Source organism: Aotus nancymaae, unplaced genomic scaffold (genome assembly GCF_030222135.1).
Source record: "Aotus nancymaae isolate 86718 unplaced genomic scaffold, 86718_ANA_hifiasm-v0.15.2.pri h1tg000058l, whole genome shotgun sequence".
In the NCBI taxonomy this organism is placed as follows: Eukaryota; Metazoa; Chordata; class Mammalia; order Primates; family Aotidae; genus Aotus; species Aotus nancymaae.
Genome location: NW_026988472.1, coordinates 35,196,045 through 35,211,001, shown reverse-complemented (window position 1 = coordinate 35,211,001; position 14,957 = coordinate 35,196,045).

The following is a 14,957-nucleotide window of genomic DNA, read 5'->3' as shown; positions in this document are numbered from 1 at the left end:
TGCCTAGTTGCATAGCCAGTCCACCTCATCATGGTCCTAAACCTGGGTGGGACATGCCTGATGAGCTTCTTGATTCCTCTGGTTTTGACACTAAAACAATTCTTATTCATGGTTATCCACATAAAGCATGAAAAGGAAGTGTGTGTCTTGAGAATTCTGCTGCTAAGATTCATCCCCACGAGATTCCCTGAAGAGCTAAAAGTAGATCTACCATTCAATCCAGCAATCCCACTACTGAGTATCTACCCAAAAGAAAAGAAGTCATTATATTTAAAAAGGCACTTGCACACATATGTTTATAGCAGTAAAATTCACAATTGCAAAGATGTGGAATCAACCTACGTGACCATCAACAAATGAGTGGATAAAGAAAATGTGGTATATATACACCATGGAATACTTCTCATCCATTAAAAGGAATGAAATAATGTCTTTTGCAGCAACTTGGATGGAGCTGACGGACATTATTCTTTTTGTTTATTATACTTTAAGTTCTGGGGTACATGTACAGAACATGCAGGTTTGTTACATAGGTATACACGTGCCATGGTAGTTTGCTGCATCCATCTCCCTGTCATCTACATCAGGTATTTCTCCTAATGTTATCCCTTCCAACCCTCTAACCCCTGCTATCCCTTCCCTAGCCTCCCCACCCCCCAACAGGCCCCAGTGTGTGATGTTCCCCTCCCTGTGTCCATGTGTTCTCATTGTTTAACACTCACTTATGAGTGAGAACATGTGGTGTTTGGTTTTCTGTTCTTGTGTCAGTTTGCTGAGAATGATGGTTTCCAGCTTCATCCATGTCCCTGCAAAGGACATGAACTCATCCTTTTTTATGGCTGCATAGTATTCCATGATGTATATGTACCACAATTTCTTCATCCAGTCTATCACTGATGGACATTCGGGTTGGTTCCAAGTCTTTGCTATTGTAAACAGTGTGGAGGCCATTATTCTAAGTGAAGTAACACAGGAGTGGAAAACCAAAAAAACATATATTCCTACTTATAAGTGGGAGCTAAGCTAAGAGTATACAAATTACATCATGGACTTTAGAGACTCAGAAGGAGGAGGGTAGGAAGGGGCTAGGGATTTAAAAAACTACCTATCAGGTACAATGTATACTACTAGGGTGAGGGGTACACTAAAATCTCAGAATTCACCACTATATAATTCATTCATATAACAAAAAACCACTTGTAACCTAAAAACTATTGAAAAATTTTTGTTTAAAGATTCATCCCCACAGAGACTATGGGTCATCTAGTCCTTCATCCATCAGCCACAAGCCCACATAGTCAGACTATTGTCAGCTAATCCAGAGTATGTAACAGGGTATATTTGGGAACTTGATCTCCAGGGCAATCAACACAGCCCAGATCTTCACTCTGAAAATTTTTATTTCCATGTAATCATTAACAGTTTGAGGGTGGGAGGGTTTCACAGACACAGTAGCCCACATATCTCTTTTTCTTTATCTTAGATGATAAGTCCCTGAACAAGGTATAGATATCCATCAGAAATTTGTTGTATTAAGGCCACCAAGAAGTCCAAGGTAATGTCACAATTGCTGCAACTATGACAGTCATATCTGGAGAGTAACTGAAGACACTTTCCTGTAGCTCTGAGATATCATTAATTCCTGGCTTCTTTCTTTCCTAGATATATCTGTTATACTTAAAAACAGATGTTACTTGGGCAAGACCCACTTTATTGGTATTTTCACTTAGGACAAATCACATGGTATGGAAGCTAGAGCATAACACCATCTGTCTCACTTTGTTACTTTCTTAATGTCCACTGGCAACCACTAACAAGCCAACAATAGTCTCTCAAATGGAGTATATCAGGTAGAAATATCAATCGAGTGCCATGAGCAAATCCCAAAGTGTGAAAACATCATATTGCCACTGGGTCCTGCAAAAGTGTTAGTCACTGACACTTTCTCTCAAAACATAATGCAACGGTACCAGGCTAAGAGAAAATCTGTTCTGTACAGCTTGCTGAAGAGGTTGTAACTCATGTTGTTGTCCAAAGTGTAAGCCTTTCAAGTAATCTTAGGTAATGTGCTAAGCAGGATTCCCATTGAAGGTATGACATGCATCCAGTACTGAATGAGGTTATCATATTTTATGCCTCATGTGGGTTGCTGTAGACGTTGAGGCCATCAGTTTTTCTTTAAAAAGCTCCAGGATTGTTCTTTGGGCATCAGCCACATTCCTTCCATTCGTGGTTGGCTGCTAATGAGTCTGGGTTAATCTTCCAGCCCTGGTCTCTCGGTTTTCACATCATCTTTCTCAGGTATATAGTATGCTGCCCATAGCCTGCCAATCTGTATAATGTCATCATGTAAGGTTACCAGGACCCATTTGGTGAGGTTTCATCTTATTTTGGTCATGGAACCACTGATGAAAAATTGCTTGGAAGTATAAGTCAGGCAAGGCACAGGGGCTCACACCTGTAATCCCAGCACTTTGGGAGGCCTAAGTGGGCAGATCTCAAGGTCAGGAGTTTGAGACCATCCTGGCTAACATGGTGAAACCCCATCTCTACTAAAAATACAAAAAATTAGCCGGGCATAGTGGCATGCACCTGTAGTCCCAGCTACTTGGGAGGCTGAGGCAGGAGAATCGCTTGAACCCAGGAGCCAGAGGTTTCAGTGAGCCGAGATTGTGCCACTGCACTCCAGCCTGGGCAACAGAGTGAGACTCTGTCTCAAAAAAAAAAAAAAAAGGATAGGTCATGTGGAGCAGCACAGTGGACATATATTGTCATAAGAGCTTATGAGCTTTATGAGGCAAATATGCTTTGATCATATGGTTTCAGTAGTATCTGAAGAAAGCTTCACATTAATATGTCTACCACAGGATTCTAGGTTCTTCATTCTGTGCAATAGACTCCATAACTATTATGATGTCTGGAAGAGCAGGAAAGATATAAGAAAAACTGCTATCATATTGATCTTCTGGGTAAATACAGTGAGGTGGCAAGAACCGTTGGATTCACGCCTGTAATCCCAGCACTTTGGGGGGCCAAGGTGGGCAGATCACCTGAGGTCAGGAGTTCGACACAAGCCTGGACAACATGGCAAAACCCGGTCTCTACTAAAAATACAAAAAAAAAATTAGCCAGGCACGGTGGCTCGTGCCTGTAATCCCAGCTACTTGGGAGGCTGAGACACAAGAATTGCTTGAACCCGGGAGGCAGAAGTTGCAGTGAGCTGAGATCACATCACTGCACTCTAGCCTAGGTGACAGAATGAGACTGTGTCTCAAAAACAAAACAAAAAAGGACCATTGGATTATTTCACCAGTAACACAGGGCTATTGTAGAGTAGTATAGTTTTGTGAAACATCTCTGCTTCCATTACTTCCTTGGTCAGTGTAGGGTCCTCCTTTTACCACCAAACCCCAAATCACAGCATCCTACCACACTTGGTTGTTACCTCATGGCTGGTCCAAGGAAACCTGGTGGACTCTGATTAATCACTTATCCCACTGCCACTGTTCTATACTGGAATTTCCCTATTGGAAACATCCATTAAAATCAAGAAAATAATTACAAATCTTAACACAACTCTTACCACAATACACTCACCAGTACCAGTTAGAACACCTTTCATATGTATTGACATGAAACAGCTAAGCTATAGAGATACCCAAGTTCATTATCCAATATGAGGACTATTTTCAATCAAATCAAAGTAAAACTTAGATTGTGCTTTGGATGCATCAAAGTAGCTGATATGGTTTAGCCATGTCCCCACCCAAAACTCATCTTGAATTGTAGCTCCTGCAATTCCCATGTGTTGTGGGAGGGACCCGGTGGGAGGTAATTGAATCATGGAGGCAAGTCTTTCCCATGATGTTGTTATGACAGTGAATAAGTCTCATGGGATCAGATGGTTTGATATTGGGGAGTCTCCCTGCACAAGTTCTCTTCTCTTGTCTGCTGCCATGTGAGATGTACCTTTTGCCTTCTGCCATGATTGTGAGGCCTCCCTCCCCAGCCATATGGAACTGTGAATCCATTAAACCTCTTTTTCCTTATAAATTACCCAGTCTCGGGTATGTCTTTATCAGAAGCATGAAAATGTACTAACACAGTAAATTGGTGTACTGATGTAGAGTGGGGCACTGCTGAAAAGATACCCAAAAATGTGGAAGCAACTTTGGAACTGGATAACAGACAGAAGTTGGAACAGTTTGGAGGGCCCAGAAGAAGACAGGAAGATGTGGGAAAGTTTGTAACTTGCTAGAGACTTGTTGAATGGCTTTGACCAAAATGCTGATAATGATACAGACAATGAAATTCAGGCTAAAGTGGTCTCAGATGGAGATGAGAAACTAGTTGGGAACTGGATCAAAGGTGACTCTTGTTATGCTTTAGTAAAGAGACTGGCAGTATTTTGCCCCTGCCCTAGGGATGTGTGGAACTTTGAACTTAAGAGAGATGATTTAGGGTATCTGGTGGAAGAAATTTCTAAGCAGCAAAGCTTCAAGAGGGGACTTCAGTTCTGTTAAAATCATTCAGTTTTACACCATAAAAACACTAGAAGGAAACCTAGGCAAAACCATTCAGGACATAGGCGTAGGCAAGGACTTCATGACCAAAACACCAAAAGCATTGGCAACAAAAGCCAAAATAGACAAATGGGACCTAATCAAACTCCACAGCTTCTGCACGGTGAAAGAAACAGTCAATAGAGTGAATCGGCAACCAACAGAATGGGAAAAAATTTTTGCAGCCTACCCATCTGACAAAGGGCTGATATCCAGAATTTACAACGAGCTAAAAAAGATTTACAAGAAAAAAACAAACAAGCCCATTCAAAAATGGGCGAACGATATGAACAGATACTTTACAAAAGAAGACATACATGAGGCCAACAAACATATGAAAAAATGCTCATCATCACTGGTCATTAGAGAAATGCAAATCAAAACTACATTGAGATACCATCTCACGCCAGTTAGAATGGCAATCATTAAAAAATCTGGAGACAGATGCTGGAGAGGATGTGGAGAAATAGGAACACTTTTACACTGTTGGTAGGAGTGTAAATTATTAGTTCAACCATTGTGGAAGACAGTGTGGCGATTCCTCAAGAATCTGGAAATAGAAATTCCATTTGACCCAGCAATCCCATTACTGGGTATATATCCAAAGGATTATAAATCGTTCTACTATAAGGACACATGCACATGAATGTTCATTGCAGCACAGTTTACAATAGCACAGACCTGGAACCAACCCAAATGCCCATCGATGATAGACTGGACAGGAAAAATGTGGCACATATACACCATGGAATATTATGCAGCCATCAAAAACGATGAGTTCGCATCCTTTGTAGGGACATGGATGAACCTGGAAACCATCATTCTCAGCAAACTGACACAAGAACACAAAATCAAACATCGCATGTTCTCACTCATAGACGGGTGTTGAACAATGGGAACACATGGACACAGGGAGGGGAGCACTATACACTGGGGTCTGTTGAGGGGGAATGGGGAGACAGCGGTGGGTGGGGAGTTGGGGAGAGATAGCATGGGGAGAAATGCCACATATAGGTGAAGGGGAGGAAGGCAGCAAATCACACTGCCACATATGCACCTATGCAACAATCTTGCATGTTTTTCACATGTACCGCAAAACCTAAAATGCAATAAAAAAAATCAGTTTTAAATGGGAAACAGAGCAAAAGTAGGAGCAAGAGGGAGAGAGCAAGATGCCACACACATTTTTTTTTAATACTTTTAGTTCTGGGATACATGTACAGAACATGCAGGTTTGTTATATAGGTATACAAGTGCCATGGTAGTTTGCTGCACCCATCAACCTGTCATCTACATTAGGTATTTCTCCTAATGGTATCCCTCCCCTAGCTCCTCACCCCACAACAGACCCCAGTGTGTGATGTTCCCCTCCCTGTGTCCTCATTGTTCAACTCCCACTTATGAGTGAGAACATGCAGTGTTTGGTTTTCTGTTCTTGTGTTAGTTTGCTGAGAATGATGGCTTCCAGCTTCATCCATGTCCCTCCAAAGGACATGAAGTCATCCTTTTTATGGTTGCATAGTATTCCATGGCATATATGTGCCACATTTTCTTTATCCAGTCTATCAGTGATGGGCATTTGGGTTGGTTCCAAGCCTTTAAACCACCAATTCTCATGAGAGATCTGTGCCAAAGACAGCACCAAGGGGATGGTGTTAAGCCATTCATGAGAAATCCACCACCAGCCACCTCTTACCAGGTCCCATACCCAACATGAGGATTACAATTCGACATGAGATTTTGGCAGGGACACACATCCAAACTATATTAACTAGCTATGCTGGTGGGGCCAAACTGCTCCCAGACCTCCAGGCAGGATACTCAAGCAGGGCAGCAGGGGCTGTACTGTGGGCACCCTCCTGCAGTAGCATTCAGGCAGGCAGTCTTGGGAGGGGCATATGAATGAGGTGTAGCCCAGTTCCACAGCAGTAGCAGCCCTGCTCTCTCACAGCCCAGCAGACAGCAGGAACTGCAGCCACTGACTGCAAAATAGAAAGCCTTGGAAGATAGGCAGCTATGGTCATGTTTTCCTGCAGCTGCACCACTCAGCAACCTTCTGTGCTCTGCACAAGTTCAAATTCTGCCGCTGCCTGATCTCTGGGTGGCTCCACTTGTCAGTTCAAATGTCAATGAAGGTCATGGAAACTCCTATGGTTAGGATCCTAGAAGTTAGCAGTAGGAGTCTGGTGCCCTGGAGTTACTTCACTCACACTTTCCTTACATCTCATTCATGGCCAGGGACCTATCCTCATGCCCAGTGTCTCTAAGCAGGCTTCCCAGCTTCCTCCCTCTTCAACTATGGTGTCTGTGTCACCTCTCTATCAATTTTCAGTGATTTATCTCAAAAGATCTGTTCAAAGTGTTTACTTGAAATTGTGGTTTCTTTCAGTGGAAGAAGCATTTTCCAGCCGCATCTAGTAAGCCATCTTGTCCTCTCCCACTCTGCTGAAAGACTATCTTGAACTGGAAGTTTAATGAAATATGTTTTCAGATTTGCCATACAAAGAGATTCAGCAAAGGCACTAAATGCCAAGATAATAAACATCTAGGATAATAAAATACTAATCAACAAAAACCTGATCAAAGCTGAGTCGGCAGACACAATTCCTTTTGAACTCATGAATATGAAAAGGTGAGGTAGAAAAAGAGGAAAAACCTTTGGAAGAAGTTATTGGGGACTTCCACCAAGATGGCTGAATAGGAACAGCTCTGAAGTGCAGTTCCCAGCAACAGCAATGCAGAAGGCGAGTGATCTCCGCATTTCCAACCAAGCTACCAGGTTCATCTTAATGGGACTGGTTAGACAGTGGGTGTAGCTCAAGGAGGGCAAACCAAAGCAGGTTGAGGCACTGCCTCACACGGGAAGTGCAAGGGACCAGAGAACTCCCCCTCCTAGACAAGGGAAGCCATTAGGGACTTTTCCAGACACTCTGACACTCCAGCTCAGATACTGCACTTTTCCCACAGTCTTTACAACCCACAGACCAGGAGATTCTCACTGGTGCCTACAACACTGGTGCCCCAAGTTTCCAGCACAAACCTGGATGACTGTTTTAGCCGGCGCCTGGAATGCCAGCGAGACAGCACCACTTGTTCCCTTGGAAAAAAAAAGGGGGCTGAAGGCAGGGAACCAAGTGATCTGGCTTGGTGGGTCCCATCCCCACAAAGACCAGCAAGCTAAGACCTACTGGCTTGACATTCTTGAAGCCAGCACAGCAGTCCGAGCTAAACCTGAGATGGTCGAGCTCAGTGGGGGGAGGGGCATCCACCATTACTGAGGCAGTTGTAACCTTGCCTGTGTAAGCAAAGTCACTGGGAATTTTACACAGCAGCTGGGTGGAGCCCACAGTAGCTCAGCAAGGCCTCTGCAGCCAGACTGTAACTAGACTCCCTTCTTGTTGGACAGGGCATCTCTGAAAAAAGGCAGCAGCCTGTCAGGGACTTATAAATAAAGCCCCACCTTCCCAGGACAAAGCACCTGGGAAAAGGGGTGGTTGTGAATCCCACTTCAGCAGACTTAAACGTCCCTGCCCACCAGCTCTGAAGGGAGCAACAGAGCTCCCAGCACAGCACTTGAGCTCTGATAAGGGACAGACTGCCTCCTCAAGTGGCTCCCTGACCCCCATATATCCTAAGAGACGCCTCATACAGCAGAGCTCTGGCTGATACCTAGCAGGTACCCTTCTGGACGAAGATACCAGAGGAAGGAACAGGCAGCAATCTTTGCTGTTTTGCAGCTACCATGGGTAATTCCCGGGCAAGCAGGGTCTGGAGTGGACCTTCAGCAGTCCTGTAGAAGAAGGGCCTGACTGTTAGAAGGAAAATTAAAAAACAGAAAGAAATAACTTCAACATCAACAGAAAGAATGACCACACAGAGACCCCATCCAAAAGTCACCAACTTCAAAGACCACAGGTAGATAAATCCATGAAGATGGGAAGAAACCAGTGCAAAAAGGCTGAAATCACCAAAAAGCAGAACACTTCTTCTCCTCCAAGGGATCACAACTCCCTACCAGCAAGGGAACAAAACTGGATGGAGAATGAGTTTGACAAATTGACAGAAGCAGGCTTCAGAAGGTGGGTGAAAACAAACTTCTCCAATCTAAAGGAACATGTTCTAACCCAATGCAAAGAAATTAAAAACCTTGAAAAAAGGTTAGATGAAATGCTAACTAGAATAACTAGCTTAGAGAAGAACATGAACAACTTGATGGAGCTGAAAAACACAGCATGAGAACTTCACAAAGTATACAAAAGTTTCAATAGCCAAATCGATCAAGCAGAAGAAAGGGTATCACAGACTGAAGATCAACTCAATGAAATAAAATGAGAAGGCAAGATTAGAGAAAAAAGAGTGAAAAGAAATGAACAAAGCCTCCAAGCAATATGGGATTATATAAAAAGACCTAATCTACACTTGACCAGTGTACCTGAAGATGACGAGGAGAACAAATCCAAGCTGGAAAACACTCTTCAGGATATTATCCAGGAGAACTTCCCCAACATAGCAAACCAGGCCAACATTCAAATCCAGGGAATACAGAGACCACCACAAAGATATTCCTCAAGAAGAGCAAACCCAAGTCACATAATCGTCAGATTCACCAGGGTTGAAACGAAGGAAAAAATACTAAGGGCAGTCAGAGAGAAAGGTCAGGTTACCCACAAAGGGAAGCACATCAGACTCACAGTGGATCTCTCGGTAGAAACCCTACAAGCCAGAAGAGAGTGGGGGCCAATATTCAACATCCTTAAAGAAAAGAACTTTCAACCCAGAATTTCACATCCAGCCAAACTAAGCTTCATAAGTGATGGAGAAATAAAATCCTTTACAGATAAGCAATTGCTGAGAGATTTTGTCACTACCAGACCTGCCCTACAAGAGCTCCTGAGGGAAGCACTAAACACAGAAAGGAAAAGCCAGTACCAGCCACTGCAAAAAAGAACCAAATGGTAAAGACCAATGATGCAATGAAGATATTACACCAACCAAAGGGCAAAACACCCAACCAGTAATAAAATGGCAGGATGAAATTCACACATAACAATATTAACATTAAATGTAAATAGACTAAATGCCCCAATCAAAAGACACAGACTGGCAAATTGGATAAAAAGCCAAGAACTATCAGTGTGCTGTATTCAGGAGACCCATCTCATGTGCAAAGACATATATAGACTCAAAATAAAGGGATGGAAGAAGATTTACCAAGCAAATGGAGAGCAAAAAAAAGCAGGGATGGCAATCCTAGTCTCTGATAAAATGGACATTAACCAACAAAGATCAAAAGAGACAAAGAAGGGCATTACATAATGGTAACAAGAGCCATACAACAAGAAGAACTAACTATCCTAAATATATATGCACCCAACACAGGAGCACCCAGACACATAAAGCAAGTCCTTAATGACCTGCAAAGAGATTTAGACTCCCACACAATAATAATGGGAGACTTTAACACTCCACTGTCAATGTTAGACAGATCAACGAGACAGAAAATCAACAAGGATATCCACGACTTGAACTCAGATCTGGACCAAACGAACTTAACAGACATTTACAGAACTCTCAACCCCAAATTCGCAGAATATACATTCTTCTCAGCACCACATCGCACTTACTCTAAAATCGACCACATAATTGGAAGTAAATCATTCCTCAGCAAATGCAAAAGAAAAGAAATCATAACAAACAGTCTCTCAGACCACGGTGCAATCAAATTAGAACTCAGGATTAAGAAACAAACTCAAAACCATACAACTTCATGGAAAATGAACAACTGGCTACTGAATGTCAACTGTATAAACAATGAAATGAAGGTAGAAATAAAGATGTTCTTTGAAACCAATGAGAATGAAGACACAACATACCAGAATCTCTGGGACACATTTAAAGCAGTGTCTAGAGGGAAATTCATAGCAATAAATGCCCACATGAGGAGCAAGGAAAGGTCTAAAATCGACACCCTATCATCAAAATTGAAAGAGTTACAGGAGCAAGATCAAAAAAACTCAAAAGCTAGCAGAAGACAAGAAATAATTAAGATCAGAGCAGAACTGAAGGAGATAGAGACACAAAAAACCCTTCAAAACATCAACAAATCGAGGTGCTGGTTTTTTTAAGAGATCAACGAAATAGATAGACTGCTAGCCAGACTAATAAAAAAGAAAAGAAAGAAGAATCAAATAGATGCAATAAAAAACGATAAAGGGGACATCACCACTGATTCCACAGAAACAGAAAATACCATCAGAGATTACTACAAACAACTCTATGCAAACAAACCAGTAAATCTGGAAGAAATGGACAAATTCCTTGACACCTGCACTCTCCCAAGACTAAACCAGAAAGAAATTGAAACCCTGAATAGACCAATAACAAGGGCTGAAGTTGAGGCAGCAATTAATAGCCTACCAACTAAAAAAAGCCCAGGTCCAGATAGGTTTACAGCCAAATTCTACCAGACAAAAAGGAGCTGGTACCATTCCTTCTGAAACTGTTCCAAACAATACAAAAAGAGGGAATCCTCCCCAACTCATTTTATGAGACCAAAATCATCCTAATACCAAAACCAGGCAGAGACACAACGACAAAAGAAAACTTCAGGCCAATATCCATGATGAACATCAACGCAAAAATAATCAATAAAATACTGGCAAACAGAATGCAACAGCACATCAAAAAGCTTATTCATCAAGATCAAGTAGGCTTCATCTCTGGGATGCAAGGCTGGTTCAACATTCACAAGTCTATAAACATAATCCATCACATAAACAGAACCAAAGACAAAAATCACATGATTATCTCAATAGACGCAGAGAAGTCCTTCGACAAAATTCAGCAGCCCTTTATGCTAAAAACTCAATAAACTAGGTATCGACAGAACATATCTCAAAATAATAAAAGCTGTTTACGACAAACCCATATCCAATATCATACTGCATGGGCAAAAACCGGAAGCATTCCCTTTGAAATCTGGCACTAGACAAGGATGTCCCCTCTCACCACTCCAATTCAAGTTCTGGCCCGAGCAATCAGGCAAGAAAAAGAATTAGGAAAGGAGGAAGTCAAATTGTCTCTATTTGCAGACGACATGATTGTATATTTAGAAGACCCCATCATCTCAGCCCAAAATCTGATAAGCAACTTCAGCAAAGCCTCAGGATACAAAATCAATGTACAAAAATCATAAGCATTCCTATACACCAATAACAGACTTAAAGAGAACCAAATCAAGAACGAACTGCCATTCACAATTGCTACAAAGAGAATAAAATACCTAGGAATACAACCAACAAAGGATGTAAAGGACCCCTTCAAGGAGAACTACAAACCACTGCTCAAGGAAATAAGAGAGGACACAAACAGATGGAAAAACATTCCAGGCTCATGGTTAGGAAGAACAAATATTGTGAAAATGGCCATACTTCCCAAAGTAATTTATAGATTCAATGGTAACCCCATCTAGCTACCTATGACCCTCTTCACAGAACTGGAAAAAAACCACCTTAAACTTCATATGAAACCAAAAGAGAGCCCATATAGCCAAGTCAATTCTAAGCAAAAAGAACAAAGCCAAAGGCATCACGCTACCCAACTTCAAACTATAATACAAAGCTACAGTAATCAAAACAGCATGGTACTGGTACCAAAACAGAGATATAAACCAATGGAACAGAACAGAGGCCTCAACCATCTGATCTTTGACAAACTTGACAAAAACAAGCAATGGGGAAAGGATTCCCTGTTTAATAAATGGTGTTAGGAAAACTGGCTAGCCATGTGCAGAAAGCAGAAACTGGACCCTTTCCTGATACCTTACACTAAAATTAACTTCAGATGGATTAAATACTTAAACATAAGACCTAACACCATAAAAACCCTAGAAGAAAACCTAGGCAAAACCATTCAGGACATAGGCATAGGCAAGGACTTCATGACTAAAACACCAAAAGCACTGGCAACAAAAGCCAAAATAGACAAATAGGATCTAATTAAACTCCAGAGGTTCTGCACAGCAAAAGAAACAATCATTAGAGTGAACCAGCAACCAACAGAATGGGAAAAAAATTTTTGCAATCTACCCATCTGACAAAGGACTAATATCCAGAATCTACAAAGAACTAAAACAGATTTACAAGAAAAGAACAAACAAACCCATTCAAAAGTGAGCAAAGGATATGAACAGACACTTTTCAAAGGAAAACATTTATGAGGCCAACAAACATATGAAAAAATGCTCATCATCACTGGTCATTAGAGAAATGCAAATTAAAACCACATTGAGATACCATGTCAAGCCAGTTAGAATGGTGATCATTAAAAAATCTGGAGACAACCGATGCTGGAGAGGATGTGGAGAAATAGGAACACTTTTACACTGTTGGTGGGAGTGTAAATTAGTTCAACCATTGTGGAAGACAGTGTGGCGATTCCTCAAGGATATGGAAATAGAAATTCCATTTGACCCAGCAATCCCATTACTGGGTATATATCCAAAGGATTATAAATAGTTCTATTATAAAGACACATGCACACGTATGTTCATTGCAGCACTGTTTACAATAGCAAAGACTTGGAACCAACTCAAATGCCCATCAATGATAGACTGGACAGGGAAAATGTGGCACATATACACCATGGAATACTATGCAGCCATAGAAAAGGATGAGTTTGTGTCCTTTGTAGCGACATGGATGAACCTGGAAGCCATCATTCTCAGCAAACTGACACAAGAACAGAAAATCAAACACCACATGTTCTCACTCATAGATGGGTGTTGAACAATGAGAATACATGGGTACAGGGAGGGAAGTATCACATAATGAGGTCTGTTGGTGGGGGCTAGGGGAGGGACAGTGGGAGCTATGGAGTTGGGGAGGGATAACATGGGGAGAAATGCCAGATATAGGTGACAAGAGGATGGAGGCAGCAAACCACATTGCCATGTATGTACCTATGCAACAATCCTGCATGTTCTTCACATGTACCCCAGAACCCAAAGTGCAATAAAAAAATCTATTTAAAACAAAAAAGTGGTGCCTTTCCAATAATCTTATGTAATGGGATGAACAGGGTCCTCTTGAGATATGAAATTCATGTGATACTGGTCAAATATGTCATATGCTGTGCCATACTTGGGTTTTCAGAAGGTTTAAGGCCATCAATTTTTCTTAAACAAGCTCTGAGATTGTTATCTGGGCAGCAGCCTACATGATTCAGCCCAAGTGTATCTGGGTGGCAGGCCACTTATTCTTGTCAGAATTAAACTTTCGGTGCTGGTTATTCAAATTTCAACTGTATATCTAAAACAGAAAATATGGTGTCTCTGCTGATTCTAATCAGAATACAGTCACCATTTACTGGTACCAGGACTCTAGTGAGAACTCAGTCTTCTGAAGGTCTTGACCAATCCACTGGTGAGAAATCGTGTAGTGTTAAGTCTCTATGTGGCAGAATAGAGAGCTTATTTTGCATGCTAAGCCCCATAAATGTTCTGATCCTCTGATTATAGTGGGATATGAAGAAAACATTAACATATCCAGCATTATATACTAGGTCCTTCAATCTGTACAATGGACTTTGTGACCACTGTGATATCTAAAACAACAGGGGCAAGGAAGATTGGCTGCCACACAAAGCTTGCAGTAATCCACAGTAAGGGGTCAAGCAGCACTGGTTTTTCTCACAGGTCACATGAGGCTATTGTAGTGTGCTACAGTCTCTTTAAGCAACTCTGCATCTATAAGTTCTTTGATAAGTGTAGGAATCTCTTATCACTTGGTATCTAACATAGAATCCTACACTGCTTTGTTGATCATTATGGCTTAGTGGAGATGTCCATGGGCTTAAAGTTTTCCATTTGTTTCACTACTACTGTTCTAATCATAGCATTTCCCCACTGGGAACAACTCTTATAATCAAGAAAAGAATTACACACACTTAACACAGTTATTCCCCAAAATACTGAGAAATGTCAATTACAACAACTTGCATGTGTATTGGTCCATAAAAACAGAGCCACAAACTCCTATCAGTTCATAATACAATCTGAGAGGTATTTCAACATTCAGAGTAAATTTGTGACCATGCCTATGGATACTCCCACTCAGCAGAGTGACTTCTGCCTCATGTCCACGACGACTGAGAAAGTTTAAAATATGTCTACTGTCAAGCCCCCCAACATCGTTTGACCAGTAGGTAAAGCCTTCTGGTCCAGTTAGAGAAGGTTCAAAGTCTTAAACTCTACCTTAGAACTTCTTTTAAGAACAAGAAATGGTGGTGTTGGATCTATTAAACATTAGTCAGAAGAAAACAGATCTCAGAAAGATGTTTTAGGTGTTCTAGTTCCTCCTCTAAACATTACCCAGGTGCTTACAGGATCAGTTGCTA